The 15371-nt window shown below is 34.9% G+C and overlaps 1 protein-coding gene and 1 long non-coding RNA gene across 3 annotated transcripts in view; both read left to right on the plus strand.

Annotated features, from left to right (window-relative positions):
- Positions 1-2794, plus strand: LOC137489355 (uncharacterized). Its single transcript, XR_011008776.2, has 6 exons — positions 1-38; positions 359-471; positions 1436-1562; positions 1739-1824; positions 2147-2189; positions 2288-2794. It is a non-coding gene; the product is annotated as an uncharacterized lncRNA (long non-coding RNA).
- A 2645-nt stretch (positions 2795-5439) lies between these two features.
- osbpl5 (oxysterol binding protein-like 5) overlaps positions 5440-15371 on the plus strand; it is a 95848-nt gene continuing 85916 nt past the window's right edge. For both annotated transcript variants that reach the window (XM_068217533.2, XM_001344986.10), the window contains exon 1: positions 5440-5860. The gene's annotated coding sequence lies outside the window, so the exon portion shown is untranslated. The remainder of the gene's footprint in view (positions 5861-15371) is intronic.

A 15371-nucleotide genomic window follows, 5' to 3' on the forward strand; every position in this document is an offset into this window, starting at 1 on the left:
AGACGCCATTTTCCATCTGAGGTTTAGAACAGCAACTGGTGAGTCAAACTACCTAAATGTTGGTATTTTACTGACTTTCTTTAAGGAAATACAGTTGTAAACATGTTGTTAAGTTAATAACTTTAGAATGGAGTGACAATTTTAAACTTCTGTGGTTCATTCATGGTCGTTTGTGTATCTAGCTTAACTGCATTACTATTGACTTCTTTTCAAGAATGTTTTTATATATGCTTACGCATACATAGTGCATAAAAACATCAAATGTACATGTTCAGCACATTTCTGTCACGCTTAATGCCATTTTGTGCGTTGTTACCCATCTGTAAAATAAAATCGACACTTCTCCTTTAATTCTAAGCAAACTAGCGAGGGAATCCCCGGAGCCGCCTAACGTTAGCCTACTCTGCCCGGATGCTAACGGCAACACAGGACGGTTTCCATAAGCTCTGGAGAGTTTCTAAAACATATCTGGTGAGTAAATGAACATATGCTTACTTGTAAAAGGCTTCCTGACTGAAACAAATGATTGTTTGTTATTCGTGTACGTTAATTTGGTTATTTTAAACACCGCGGCCCTTTTAAACTGGTTCATTCGTGGCCGTCCATATACCGTTAACGTTAGTCCATAACTTAGACTCGTGTGATAACGTACGCTTGAATTATATTAAGTGTTGACAACCATTAAAGTCGGAATGTTAACATTAATGTCTTTAAATGACCGCGTTTGCACTTTTATCAGACATTTAACGTTACAGAAGTCTCCCGGAAGTTGCGGGACTAACGTTAACGTTATCCCGCAAATGCACAGAGACTCCCAGATGCCCAAGTAGATGCCCGCAAATGAATGATCATCTCCCGGAAATCGCGCGTCTCCCGCCCGGTCATTAAACACTTTGCACGCCCCTCTCCACCGCATCCCTCCCAGCTCTTCAGGTACGTCGCGCTCAAGTCACCCCCACCGCTCTTCAGGTACGTCGCGCGCAGCTCATCCCATTGCTCTTCAGGTACTTATCTCTCCCGCTACCTCCCGCAAATCAACTCTGTATCCCCCGAAAATGACTTTTCCCAACTCGGGATGTCTGACGTTAGTAAGTTAGGCTATTTCTGTTGTCAGGAACATCTTAGTCAAGCTTTTTCTCCCACATGATATTGTGCTTAAAACTATAGGCTAAACTTAGCATGTACTGTACACAACATTTCCGTTTTATTAGTGCGTTGTAAACAGCCACCTGTCTGTAAAATTAATCAACTGATTCATATTTGAGCAGCCTAATGATGACACAGGTTTGATTTGTAGATTTATTATCAATAATCAACATCTGAATCAAAAGATATGTGAAAATGTGTGAGGCATACTTTGTGATGTTCTTCTCTCTTTTTTATCTGAAGGTTATGCATATGTGTTAGATACTAATGTGTTGTTGTTTTTTAACAGCCACAGTTCTCTGTACAATAACACAAGACCCTGAGCCGGTGGCTGATTAGAGACGGATGGTGTATTTCCAGAGTTGGTGAAATGACCAAGCACACCTTCTTGGTCATATGTGGTGATAATAATGAAGGTATGTTTGATAAAGTTCTGTATTTGTTTCACAATAAGCTGAGAGGGTATTAGAGCATTAAAGAATAACGACTGACATGAAGGTGATAAGTTTTGTATTGTGGGTGAACTTTTACTTAAATAATGTTTTGCTGTTGTCTTTGCACTTTTTCTCTTCTGCTTATCCTAATATTTTAGATTATATTTGGACCTGAAACATCTGCTAGACTCCAGTAAAGGTGGTGTCAATACTGGACCTGAAAGGGCCTAACAAGTTGAATCTGGTAAAGAAACACGCACACACACACACACACACACACACACACACACACACACACGCACGCACACGCTTACAGAAAACTGTAAGTTTATGAATATTTTTTACACTGTGGCCAATATTTTGGGGAAGTCAGCATCACTAAATGATATAAAAGATTTTAAGCTCCTCTAAATTTTGCTCCAAGTGTTGTGTTAAATTCAGGAATCTGGACAGACAGCTGCCTGTTTTTCCAGTTCTAGTCATAGTGGTTAACCTAATTGTTTTTGGAGATCCAACAGTGATGTATGTGTTTTTTCTACTTTTCCATATCCTGTCACCTCAACCAGCTGGGAGAGTCAAGTTGTGGATCATCATGTAGATTTTCAAAAGGTGAGTTTAGATTTCTTGAATGTTTTATTTACTTTAAATGTTCTTTTAAATATATCATAGAATTTGATTGCAATTTTATTTTCAAACATTTTTCTTAGTCATGCTGGAGTCTTGAAGAGTTCTTAGATGAGCATCACCCTATATCCGTGCATCAGGAACCACCAGACGAGTGATCAGCAGCTGCTACATCATCATGGATAAAAAGGTCATCCTGTGGCTGGGAAGCACTTCATTCACAGGACATGCTTGATGAGATTTCCTAGCTCCAGTTTGTTTTCAAACAAGTTTACAGCATTTATACCTTCATTTAAACTGCTGTGTTTGATGTGGAGGACCAAGGAAACACCAGAAGTGAAAGATTTGCACGCCAAGTTGTTTAAAATGTAATTTCAGAAGAAAACTATGCGTTCAGAAGAAAACTATGAGTGACGATATATTGAACTTTCAAATTGCTCTGATGAAACATAAAGTTTGGACATCATATTTTGTTGATACTGTCTGTACTAATAAAACATTTAAAGCATATTTGACATTGTTGCATTTTAAAAATTGAATGAATTGTTGAAGTTGTGAATGTTTTCAAATAAAATGTCTTTATTTTGTAATTTACAGTCTATTTGACCTTTTTACCATATTTACACTCAAGAGAGTTGAATAAAATAATATATTACACCAGGTGGTGTTAAATATAGTTACATTTTTTAACTCTGCCCAGAGTTAAAATTAACCCTTACTTCGGTGTCAATGTGCCAACCCTTTTGAAAGTGTTGATTTAAGTCTGTTTTGAGTGGACCCCATGAGACACTTTCAAAGTGTTGAAATTAACACCCATAGAGTTGTTTTGGGTCCCCACATTTTGCTGTGTACTCCACATCTTAATTCTATTTCTCTTTAGTTCAATTATCACCTTAATCTGATTAAATTATTCAAAAATTGCTGTTTACATGGTAGACTCTTAATCAAAGTATTGTCTTAATTGCACTAAAATCTAATTATTGGTGTCCATGTAAACATACTCACTGTAAATTCTGGAGAAAACTCGCTCTCAAGATCAAGTTGTGAATTACTTTAGAAGACCGGTGCGATCAGACGATCATTATCCAGAAGATGATATTGTGTAGACGAACTATAATTGAGGTTGGTGTCGTAATCTCGTTCCTTTTGAGTGCGCATGCGCATTAGCTCAAGCAATCTGAAAAAATGCTTATTTTGTTTTATTTGGACGTTTAGAAACAAAACTTATGAGACAGTGTTTCCCCATTCAGACAGAATGGCCGAGCATACAGCCTGAGATGCATTACTGCCGAGTGAAATGACTTGTCTTAAAGGGACTTTGGTTTAATTACAGTTTGAACTAAACTGTGCAGAGCTGCGGCCCTACAGGTATTGAGTTTGACACCCCTGTTCTAATCCTTTAAATTTGAATTTCTTTTTTCTGTTGAAAACAAAACAAGATTTTCTTAAAAATGGGCTCAAAGTTCTTCATTTTATGTATTTTAGAAAGTGACAAGACCTAAATGACTCCTTTAATCCATTCATTAATTTTCCTTTGACGTAGTCCCTGACTTATTAGGGATCACCACAGCAGAATGAACCACCAAATACACTTATGCTATATGTTATATATATAACGTACGCGTATGTTTTATGCAGCGGATGCTCAAAAACTGATTTTTGCTGCTTGTTCAAGGTACTTATTTATGAGCTGAAACAACACAATTATTGAAGTTAGTTGCATTAACTTAATTGATTTGTGTTGGGACAACTTGAATGAGTTGTGTGAACCCTGCATTTTTACAGTATAAATATTGTGTGTGTTCATTATCATGATAAAGTGTATGCTGTTGAATATTGGCATATACCACTGTCTGCTTTTTTTACTGTAGTATATTACAAAGTAGCCTACAGTAGTCAAAAATAAGTGGATCAAAACCATTTATTAGAGTATTCCTAAAATTGTTGAACAACACCCACTCTTGTCTTATAGGACCAGTACTAACCCTACTGTTTATGAACTCACTTTAGAAAATGCTTTAGTGTGCTGCAGTAAGATGTAGTAAAACAAACTAGGCTGAATGGTACTAGCTACACTGTTAACCCTTACTGTAGATGATGCAGTAAATAACTTTAAAAAGGCCAGTGTTTTGCTGTAATAAAGGGAAACAGTATTTTACTGTAAAACGAGCAGGATTTAAGGAATGAGCAAAGACTAAATTACAGTAATTTACTTAATGTAGCCATTACAGGTAGTAGCTGTGATAATAATTGGTAAATTACTGTTCAACCATTACAGTCCCATCTACGCTGATGCTTTATGCTGTTATATAGGGCATTTATCTTAATGCAGAAAACAATGATTTAGACATTGACACACACATACCAAGGATGTCTGTCTTTTTCCAAAATCGTGAAAAAAAAAAAAAATCAGAAAATGTTGGCCCTTTAAGGGAGCCATGTGTATGTTGTTTACTTCTGAGTGCTCCATTCTCTGTTTAACAGTTCAGATGCAGAGTCTGACGTTTTAAAGAGTCTACAACGAATAAGTAATGTGTTCAAATATTTTTGAGGGTTTCTAAAGTAAGTATGTGTAAGTTATGTTGTTGTTATCTTGAACCTCCACTGTCAGGTCCCAGGTTGTGAATTCGTTGCTAAGTTTTTTTTCAGAGCTGTGTTTCCAACTGTGAATTCATAAGGACAATAGAAACGTTTGTTTTCTTGAACTTTTCTTAAAGTAAATATTAATAAAGATTGGATCCTTTATCTCTATGGCCGACTTTATTTTTTGTTTTTATAATTATTGAGAATTGTGTGTGCCTGTTTTTTGACAAACATGTTTCTATGTGTGTTCTTTTGATAGGCATTTTTAAAAATGATTTGAAACTTATAAAAACTGTGTTGCCAGCATTTTACTGTAAAAAGGCCTGGTAAGGTCTAACAGTGTAGGCTATACTATGCTATTTTTTATGTGGGAATCAATGTAGGATGTGGGCAGAGCTATCCTTATTAAACGTCATACACTCAAAAACGGATTTTTGCAGCTTGTTCAAGCTACTTATTTAAAATGAGCTGAAACAACAGTTCTTGAAATGTGTTACATTAACTTAATCGATTTGTGTTGACATAACATGAATGAATTGTGTGGAACCCTGCATTTAGCCTATTGACAGAAAAAACACGAACGCTGAAAGTTGTGCTGAATGACGTCAGGCTTTATGAGGGTTAAATCCAGCACCGCGTCTCCACTCTGGCTGGTTAAGCGCCTCCTTTCTTCCAAAGGCATTTCCTGCCGTCCGCGCTCCCAGAATACACAGCTGTACGCCAGCGGTTATGGAATGCTATGGACCGCTATTTTATCTCTCCATCATCTTCCACCTCTTAAGGATGCAGGTGTGCAAGGTTAACTTCCAACTTCCAAGCGTTTCGCGTCTGGAAAACAGCGTTTCGATCGGCCTTTGCACATTTTAAGACGGCATTACTTTTGTTTTGGGACAAACGCGAGCTTCGTTTACAGTTCAATTACATTGAATACATGAGGGACGGTTACTAAGGCGGTCGGAATAGAACAAGACAACCAGACCTTTTCCAGTGATCTGAGATGAATTCGTTTGGATACGTCTAGATCTCCTGCCACGTTTCTGTCTTCGGGGGCTGAAGTTGCGACTGCAACAGAGGTGAGAGAAATCTGCGATGAAATATGATTATATGACTGTTTTCAAGGAGGATGCGATGGACTGTTGGGCTGTTTACTTACAAGAATCATTCGTTAGGCTGTTTGTATTTGGATGTGAATGTGATTATTGAATTTCCTATCCGGGCTCTATTTATCTATCCATCCTTCTATAACCAGCACGGATTCTTTAAACGGCACAGAGCCTCGTTATTCCGTTATGTTTGTCATCTCTGCAGTTAATGTGACGCATGGATGTGTTATTTCATAAAAAGTCGTCTGTTGTCCACATCCTCCATTTTTAAAAGACATTATAGACTAAAATGCTTTTGGTAAAACGCCTAGCAGCTGTCAGACATTAAAAGTAGCCTACTAATAAAACTGCCAATAATGCATTGTTGTGTTAGGCTACATTAAATATTCATGTTTCAATATTAGCCTGTAATTGTTTAACAGTTTTAAATGTTATAATACAATTATCTATTTTGAAAAAAATATTAATAATATTATTAATTTTTAAAATGTGTTTAGGCTTATGTTGAGCACAAATATATTATTTTATGTTTGGGTAATAGGCTATGTGATGCATATACATTTTATATAGGTTTATAAAAAATAGGTCAATTATAAATGAATAAAAATAATACTACAATTTTATTGTATTAATATTTATTTAAATAATTGTTAATTAAGCTACACAGAAAATTAAAAGCAGTCTTTAGTATATTGTTATATAGTCACTGCAGAAAGGTGACTGATTTATTGACCAATCAAAAATTTTGAAACCAGTTCATTATATTATTATTATTATTATTATTATTATTATTATTATTGACAACAACAACAATAATAATCAAAGCCTAGTATTTAAAATAATCAAATATCAATTTGTTATTATATATTGTTATTAATATTAAAGAAACACTATTATAGGTATAATTATTATATTAGTTCTAGGCTATTCTACATCAAATGTTAAAAATAAACAACTTTTTTTTTATTATTATTATTTTTTAGGTTTTGGTCGAAAGCAAAATACAAAAAATACAAAACTACAGGGTTCATATGGTCATGGAAATCCTAGAAAAGTCAGGAAATTTTGACATGGCATTTTGCAGTCCTGTAAAATGTTTGCTAAATCAAATACCCCTCCCCCCCCAAAAAAAAAAAAAAAACAAAATTGAAAAAAGTAATGGAAATTAGTTTAACAAATATCAGTTTACTTCAATATAGGTCACTTATCTTTACTTGTATTCTGTCCTTGGCCGAAACATGGTCTCACATTATAAGTGCTGTGTAATCATAATCTAAATCAATTTTACCAACATATAAAAATAATATTAAACTAAATGGAAGTTTTATGTATTCTGTTTCTTGTTGTTTACCACGTATACATGGACATTACTTAAAACATCAGGTCATGAAAGTTTACTTTAAAGTGCTGGAAAAGTACTTTAAAAGTACTAAAAGAATTTTAGTAGTAAATATGTGTATGAATCCTGAAACTACTACCGCCACCAATAATCAGTGTTGGGAAAAAGTAATATTTTACAATCTAAAGTCACGTTGTTTAGTTAATGTTTTAGTTAAAGGATAGTATCGTGAAAGAATGCAATTTTTGAGTGTTTTTACATTTATTTTAAGATTATGATAGGCTTAAATAAGTAATATATTATTTTTTAAACCAACACTGCTTATAATAAAAATAATATTAAAGTTTCAGGTGCAGACGACAACATTTTCAATATAATTTCTATTCACACAGATCTACAAAAAAGACGTATTATGTGTGCCAGGCTGGTAGCTGGTGACACATGTGCATACATGCATTCTATTACATGCAAACACAATCCTGTTATTAGCCCCTTTCACACAGTGATACCGGAAAATATCCGGAAAATTTACGGAACGACTTTACCGGTATGTTCAAAAAAGCACTGTTCACACAGGCGAGGACGTTACGGAAATTTTCCGGAAAAGAGCATTCACACATCCATTCCAAAATACCGGTAAATTCTGACATCATTCACCACAAATGAGCTTTAAACGGCTACGCTTGTATTTGTAAACATTTGACTAAATTACAAACTCTTTTGATGATCAATATTGTAAACAACTTTCACAGGATCATATTCGCATGTCGAGATTTTCATAATATGTGCGTGTGCTGCCGCTCACAGGCTGTTTCATGGGCACACGCAAAGCTTGAAGGTAAACAAACAACGGCTTATCATAAGCATCTTATCGATGATTATTTGCACAGTTGGCATTAAGGAGAACATATAAACGTGATCTGACTAACTTCTAGCAGCTAAATGCGTCTGGAAAAATATTCAAAGGCTTTTATTCTCACAAACCGCGCGGAGGTAAATGCGTCTGACTGTTGTGATTGGCTAAAGCAGAAGTCTTACGTCAGCACGTTCTAGACGTGCACGCGCTTATTCCGGAAATATTCCTTCTGCGTTCACACAGCGCAGCAGTCCGGCAAATTGCCGGTAATGTTACAACTTCTCTTTCCGGAAAATAGCCAGAACGAATTTACCGGTATTTTCAAAAAGGACCTGTTCACACATACAACCTTTCCGGAAAATTGCCGGTAATTTTCCGGAAAGGTCTGTATGTGTGAAAGGGGCTATTGTTTCTGTTTTCAAATACTCACGCATGGCTGTAGATTAAACACAATATGCAATTTGCATGACATCACTGCTTTAACAAAGACAGTAAATGTATTCTCATTGCTTGCACTTTGATACCAATTTTCTAAACTTTGCACTTTCAGATCCCAGCAATGAACAGCTAAGGACATTTTCTTTTCAGTTTAAAAATTAATGTGTAAACATACCATATTTGGCTGTTGACATCAGCCAAAGTCAATCCATTCCCACTCAGCAAGGGGGTGTGAACAGTTATTCTGGCCTGACATAATTTTGCATGTTTGATTGTTTCTCTTTTGTTAGGCTAAAAGAAATACAGAGATATACAGTGCTGTATTTTAACCCTGCTCATTAAAATGGTCGACCACAAGTTGACATTCAGTACCAGGCTGCATGAACAGAAGTCTCCAGTGACATGTTGGGAAGAGCAAACTTAGAATCCAGTATTCCCTAACAACCCTGTGTTTGTTCTTTAATTTATTCGTACCCTCCTGTTCCAACTGTGTCGGTTTTCGCGCTGATAGTTCCTTGTGAGAACTCCAGACAGCTGAATTCTTTTTTTAAGGGGTCGCTGGCTGGTCAGCTTGCACTTCCTGTATGTGCAGCTGAGCTATATGATGGTGTCTGTTACCTAATGTTGTTGTTAGATTTAGCGTAATATGAAAAGTCAATCAATTGTACCATTTTAACCCTTTGACTGCCCCTTTACCAAGCGATTGATCATGTTTTGACCGTTTAAATAATGTCATTTAAAGAAAGACTGTTTTAAATAATTGTTTACACACACAACATTGTTGGTTTACAAGAAAATCAAACAAACATCATCCCGTTGCACTTCTTGATTTTGGTTTTATTGTAAAAACAACAACAACAACAAAATGAAATGTCAAATGAGAATTTGAGATATTTTATTGCATACTTAAAAAAAAAAAAGGTGATTTAGTGTTCAAAAATGTTTTATTTTGAATATTTGTTTTGAAATAAATTGCGCTTACACTTCATATTTTCAGATTTTTCATAGTATATGCATTAGGGTTGTCTCAATATCATTAATTAATCTTATGATACTATACCAGCTTAAGTATCTCGATACCAAGTAGTATTGCGATACTGTAATTTATAACTCAACTTATAAAGAAAATTGTCAGAAATACTATATTTTATATTATAATAAGCCTACTTTAATGTAATTCATTATCCCCTTAAAAATCCCATAAAAATTGTATTCATACTTTTTGTTTATTTTGTAGATAACTGACCAAAAAAACCCCTGTGAATAAACTCGACACATAGGAACATAAAAACCTTTCTGCCAGCCAGTGTTTTGGAAGTGTTATTGCAGAGCAACATAAACAGGAAGCAGAAGAATAAATGCAAGGCAATGCGCAAAGCATGGGCCACGGCAATCACTCAACGCTAAAGTATAAGGGGCTGAGCACACCGAAAATGCTTTTACATTCCAAAAATGTGAGGTGCACCATACTGCCTTTTTTGTTGACAAGAAAAATGAAGTGCTGTGCACTTTATGTCGCTAGACAAAGACTAAATCAGCCGCGTAATGTGTGCGAGTGTTGCCGTTGATATTGTTTTAATTGTAATATTTAATAATATTGTGATATTCAAGATTTGTAAAGTCATCCAGCTCTGGATAAATTGAACACTAGTCTCTATTGCATCTTTTAAAGGCTTCTTAGTCGTCTTGACAATATGAACACTGCTGTCACCTTAATTGAATCCCCGCCTTTGCTTTCATTTGATTGGAAAATGAAAAAGACGTAACTGACATAACTCTTTTTAAGCTCAGAGTTGACTGCCACTTTCAACTGCGAGCATGCAACGGCAAAAACACAAGGCGCAGCAGGGGTGAGGCCTGCAGGGTGCATAAGCAGCACACAAACTGCTCGCTGCCTTTAGTAAACTTCACAATATGCGCCTCTCAACGCAAAAAGCACATTCGGTGTGATCGGCCTCTAAATCAGCCATTAGACGTAGATTTTTGGTTGTTTGTAAAGTGACCAAAATCCAACATCTGTCCAGCGTTGTACACTGACGTCGATGTGACATTGGGTTGCGACGTCAACCTCATTTTTATTTCTACCCAAAACGGTGTTGGGGTACAACGTCAATCTGACATCATGGTGACATCCTGTGCCTGCTAGGACAACTCTATAGCTCTTCACAACTGGATAATTTGTGTGAATTCACAAAATTAACATAATGTATTGCTGACATTGAATGACTAAAAGATTTCTATTACAAAATTCTAAAAAAAATAAAATAAAAAAAAAGGACAGATAAAGCATATTTTACTTGTTGAATATAATGTTTCCCTTAAAAAAAGATTACATTTTGTGAATATAAAAAGGTTTGGGGATGACTTTTTATACTGTCTTCAAGGCAGAAAGATTGTCTTTTGTTTTAGCATGGTGGCAACATTTTTAACAGAGCTCTGTTAATTTGCTTTGAGCTGCTACATTCCAGTAGTGCCAAACTCTTCATATTTAGCCTCTCATCCACAAGTGCTGTGGTCCAATAGAAACTGCTGATTACTCATGCTTGGCTCATGCTTGAAAGCTTGAAATATGGCCAGGTTGTTTCTAGAAGTGGATTTACATGTGAGTGGGTTATTTTTTATCAGTTTTTTAACTGTTTATAAACTGTTGCACTTAGGGATGCACTGATGAAGAAAATCTGGCTGATAATAATTGCAATTAGGGCTGCACGATTTTGGAAAAATCTGACATTGCAATATTTTGATTTGCTGTAATATACATTGCATTATAAATACAATTTCAGCAGGTGATTTGATTAGCTCTATTTGTAAAAGTTTCATGAATTAGATTAACTGGGGTGATCTAAGCCTTTTTCAATGCAGTACATCTGTGAAACATAATAAATTACAATCATATATTATTAAAACTACAGAGCAAAAATAAAAGGTACATTGTGCTTTATAGTTTTCTGCAGAGTCGAACAGTATTGAAATATAGAAAATGAACAATCAAACATAAAATAACATGGTCATCATTGTATACATAATTTTATACAATAATATACAATAATATTTAATCATATCTCTATCGTTTAATCTTTCATAAGTAATCAATCCTGCGTTTAAATTATTATTATTATTATTATGTCTGATATTAAAATATGTGTAAAACACCATAAATCAAATTAATAATGTGCATTATTGCATTTTTTTTCCTTAGGAAATAACAAAAAAATTGAAAAAAAAAAGTGTTTAATGAGTGCAATAAAGGGATAGTTTACCTCAAAAATTGTCATCATTTCCTCACTTGTTCCAAACTTGTATTAGTTTATTTCTTCTGTTAAACAAAAAAAGAGAGTATTGTAAAGAAAATTACTGGTCTGTCTAAAGGGTTTCATGGTAATTTTATCCATTTTACCAGACTTTAGTTTCTTTTTTAACTATTTACAAATTGATGTACTGATGTAAAAAAAAAAGTGTATTTTAGATTTCTTTATCCCTGCTCTTAGTGTTTCTTCTCCCACTGACTGACATTTTTGGACATTTAATGAGGCATGCTGCAAATTATTGAATATGTCATACTTAGGGATGCAATGATTATAGATTTTGGTTGTATGATTATATTCTGAGGAATAATCACGGTTTCACAGTTATCACGATTATTATGCATTCAATAATTTTAATACACTACTAGTTGAGAAAATCACATAAGAATTCCCTATATTTGTGTTATTTACTGCTGCTCAGTAACCAAATAATACAGCACAAAATAATAACAAAACCAACCAATAGTCCATTTCAAAAATAATTGAAAAACGTTTTTGGCATTTAAACATAAGTAATTATTTTACACAAATTAAATGACAAAACAATCAATGGATAAATAAATAAAAATTAGAATATAAAAAGAGTATTTGTCTAATGTAAATCTAAGCTATTAGCTAAGTATTTCCCTTTTAAAGAGAAAAATGTAGTCAAGGCTGCTGAACCTGCTGCACTTTTGTTTAACTAGATTACAAAATTGTTTGGCATTCTCATTTTGTATTTTTTTTTTCTTGTTAGAATAGACGTGTATACTTCATACAAAGTATGAAGCTGAGCATGAGCGTGTCGCAAGCCTTGTGCATTTATTGGGAATAACGAACTTGCATGCGCAAAAGATTGGATATGTGAATGCCCTTTGGTTAGTAGCCTCGGCCATAGTTATAATCAGCCTTTAATCTAGTGTGTGTGCGAGTTAGCCTCATGTACAAACTCTAATCTATAAACTAGCACACAGTTGGCATAATTTTGTTTGGTTGCAGCGGTTTTGTTTTGTCCAGAAACGCGGTGCTGAGAAGCCTTTACGATTAATTAACCATGACAAATTAAATTGGTTAATCGTTGCATCCCTAATCATACTTGGTATTTCTATAAAAATTTACATTTTCATATAGTGTTTATTTGTTGATGGTTTTTTATAATTGAAAACGAACAAAATTTTTACTTAGTTTGTATAGTGTTCATCAGTGAAAAATTATTCGTCAACTAATTTACAACTACTTTTAAAAATAAAATCTCTAGTTTATTAACCTAAATGAAAACCCTTAAGTGGCTTTAAGGTCTCAGTTGTATGTAAAATACAGTAGTAGTTTGTAAACATAAAAGTTAAAGGAGCAGTATGTTATATTGACACCCAGTGGTTGAACTAGGTATTGCATGCCTGGTTCAAAACACATGCAAGCGCAGGTTGCCTGGTTGACGACATTAACAGGAGCAAGCCTGACTATCGATATAAGAATGTTAAAGAGGTTTAATATGTATTAACTAGATTATAAACCTTTCCATTTTGTTCAGTAAGTGCTCTATTCTGTGCTTCCGAATGGCTTTATTTAAATTTCTGTCGTGTTGTGCCTGGTGCAAACATCCAAATTGCTTATCACTACGTATCTCATCACTTAGCATGTTGTTAGGATATGGACAGAGTCACAATTATTTGCCCCTTTCACACATACAGACCTTTCTGTATGGTCAAAGGTTGTATGTGTGAACAGGCCCTTTTTGAAAATACCGGTAAATTCGTTCTGGCTATTTTCCGTAAAGAGAAGTTGTAACATTACCGGTAATTTGCCGGAATGATGCGCTGTGTGAATGCAGAAGGAAGATTGCCGGAAAGAGCGCGTCCACGTCTAGAACGTGCTGACGTGAGACACCTGCTTTAGCCAATCAGAACAGTCAGAAGCATTCACATGCGCGCGGTTTATGTGAATAAAAGCCTTTGAATATTTTTCCAGACACCTTTAGCTGCTAGATGTTAGTCAGATAGCGTTTCTATGTTCCTTCTTAATGCTAACGGTGTAAATAATTATCGATAAAATGTTTATGATAATTCGTTGTTTGTTTACCTTCAAGCTTTGCTTGTGCCCGTGAGCGCACATAGCGCCAGCACACACACGTATCATGAACATCTCGACATGCGAAAGTGTTTCTCTATGTTTTCATTGGAGTTGTACTCAATACTGATCCATCCAAAGAGTTTGTAATGTAGTCAAATGTTTACAAACACAAGCGTAGCCGTTTAGAGGTCATTTCTGGTTAATGATATCAGAATTTACCAGCATTTTGCGATGGATGTGTGAATGCTCTTTTCCGGAAAAATTCCGTAACGTCCTCGCCTGTGTGAACAGCGCTTTTTTTAATTTACCGGTAAAGTCGTTCAGGATATTTTCCGGATATTTACCGGTATCACTGTGTGAAAGGGGCAAATGTAACCTACTCACCTAATGTTTATGTTCGTAATATTTATATTGTTTGCTAATTAACCACCTCATGTGGAACTCTCTGAGTACTGTTTTCCGTGAAGGCAGCCTGGGTGCTGAAATATAGTTGGCTAAATTGGCATTGGGTGGGTTAAATGACCAAAACAAAGACATTTTCAAAGTAGAATATCTGACTTTACTATTTTTCTGATAAACTAGAATGTTCACTTGGCATGTTTCTTAAATGTCTGCAAAAATATTATGGAATTTTTATGCTTTAGAAGAGTCAAAAAAGTACATGCAGCACTAAAAAACAAAAAAACAAAAAAAAAAATTATCTTCCGATTGAAAGAACCAATTGTGTTGTCATGCCTGTGAAGAGTCATTAGTAATTCCAGACTTGCTACCTGCACAAACATATGTAGGTTTGTATTAAAGTAGCAAAATCCTATAATGGCCTTTGGTCATTGGCTGCCTGCAAAACAATGTCTGCTTTGACCCTAAAACACTGTAGTTGTTTGATTTGTGTGGTTGGCTTGTCGTGAAAGTGCTGTTTTCTGAACGAAAAAGCTAATTCATGAGAAAGACTTATTTTTTCTGTCATGGACTGTAAGTGGTAGGCCAATTAAGACACAGGACCATCTGACCAATAAGAGCCGAGTAAGCTCTGGAGGGACCAGGGGCATGTTCAAGCTCAGACCGTCGTCAATTATTTACAATAAAATGACAGACATTATATCTTTTTTTTTTAATTTGCAGCAATAATTCTGACATTTGTCATTATTGGAAGATTTAGAGCAATACATTATATTTATATCCATTCTTATATATTGTTATGGAAATATAAATCCTTTGCATTTGTTCACCGAATGTCTGTGTGAAAAATCAGAGCTGCATTTTGTTCTGCATTCTCACTTTATATCAGATGGACCATTTAAAAGTTGGATGTTTCTAGTAGCCTAAAATAGTACAGAAATTAAAGAACATTTGTCATGTTAAGTCCAGATTAACATGAAACAAATGTTTGAAAATAAATACTAAGTCATTATTGTTGTTTAATGGCTATTTGAACATGCCACTCAGAAGGCTGCTTATGATGCCATAAACTGCATCTGAGGCATGTTAGAAGTT

This window comes from Danio rerio, chromosome 25, assembly GCF_049306965.1.
Source record: "Danio rerio strain Tuebingen ecotype United States chromosome 25, GRCz12tu, whole genome shotgun sequence".
NCBI lineage: Eukaryota > Metazoa > Chordata > Actinopteri > Cypriniformes > Danionidae > Danio > Danio rerio.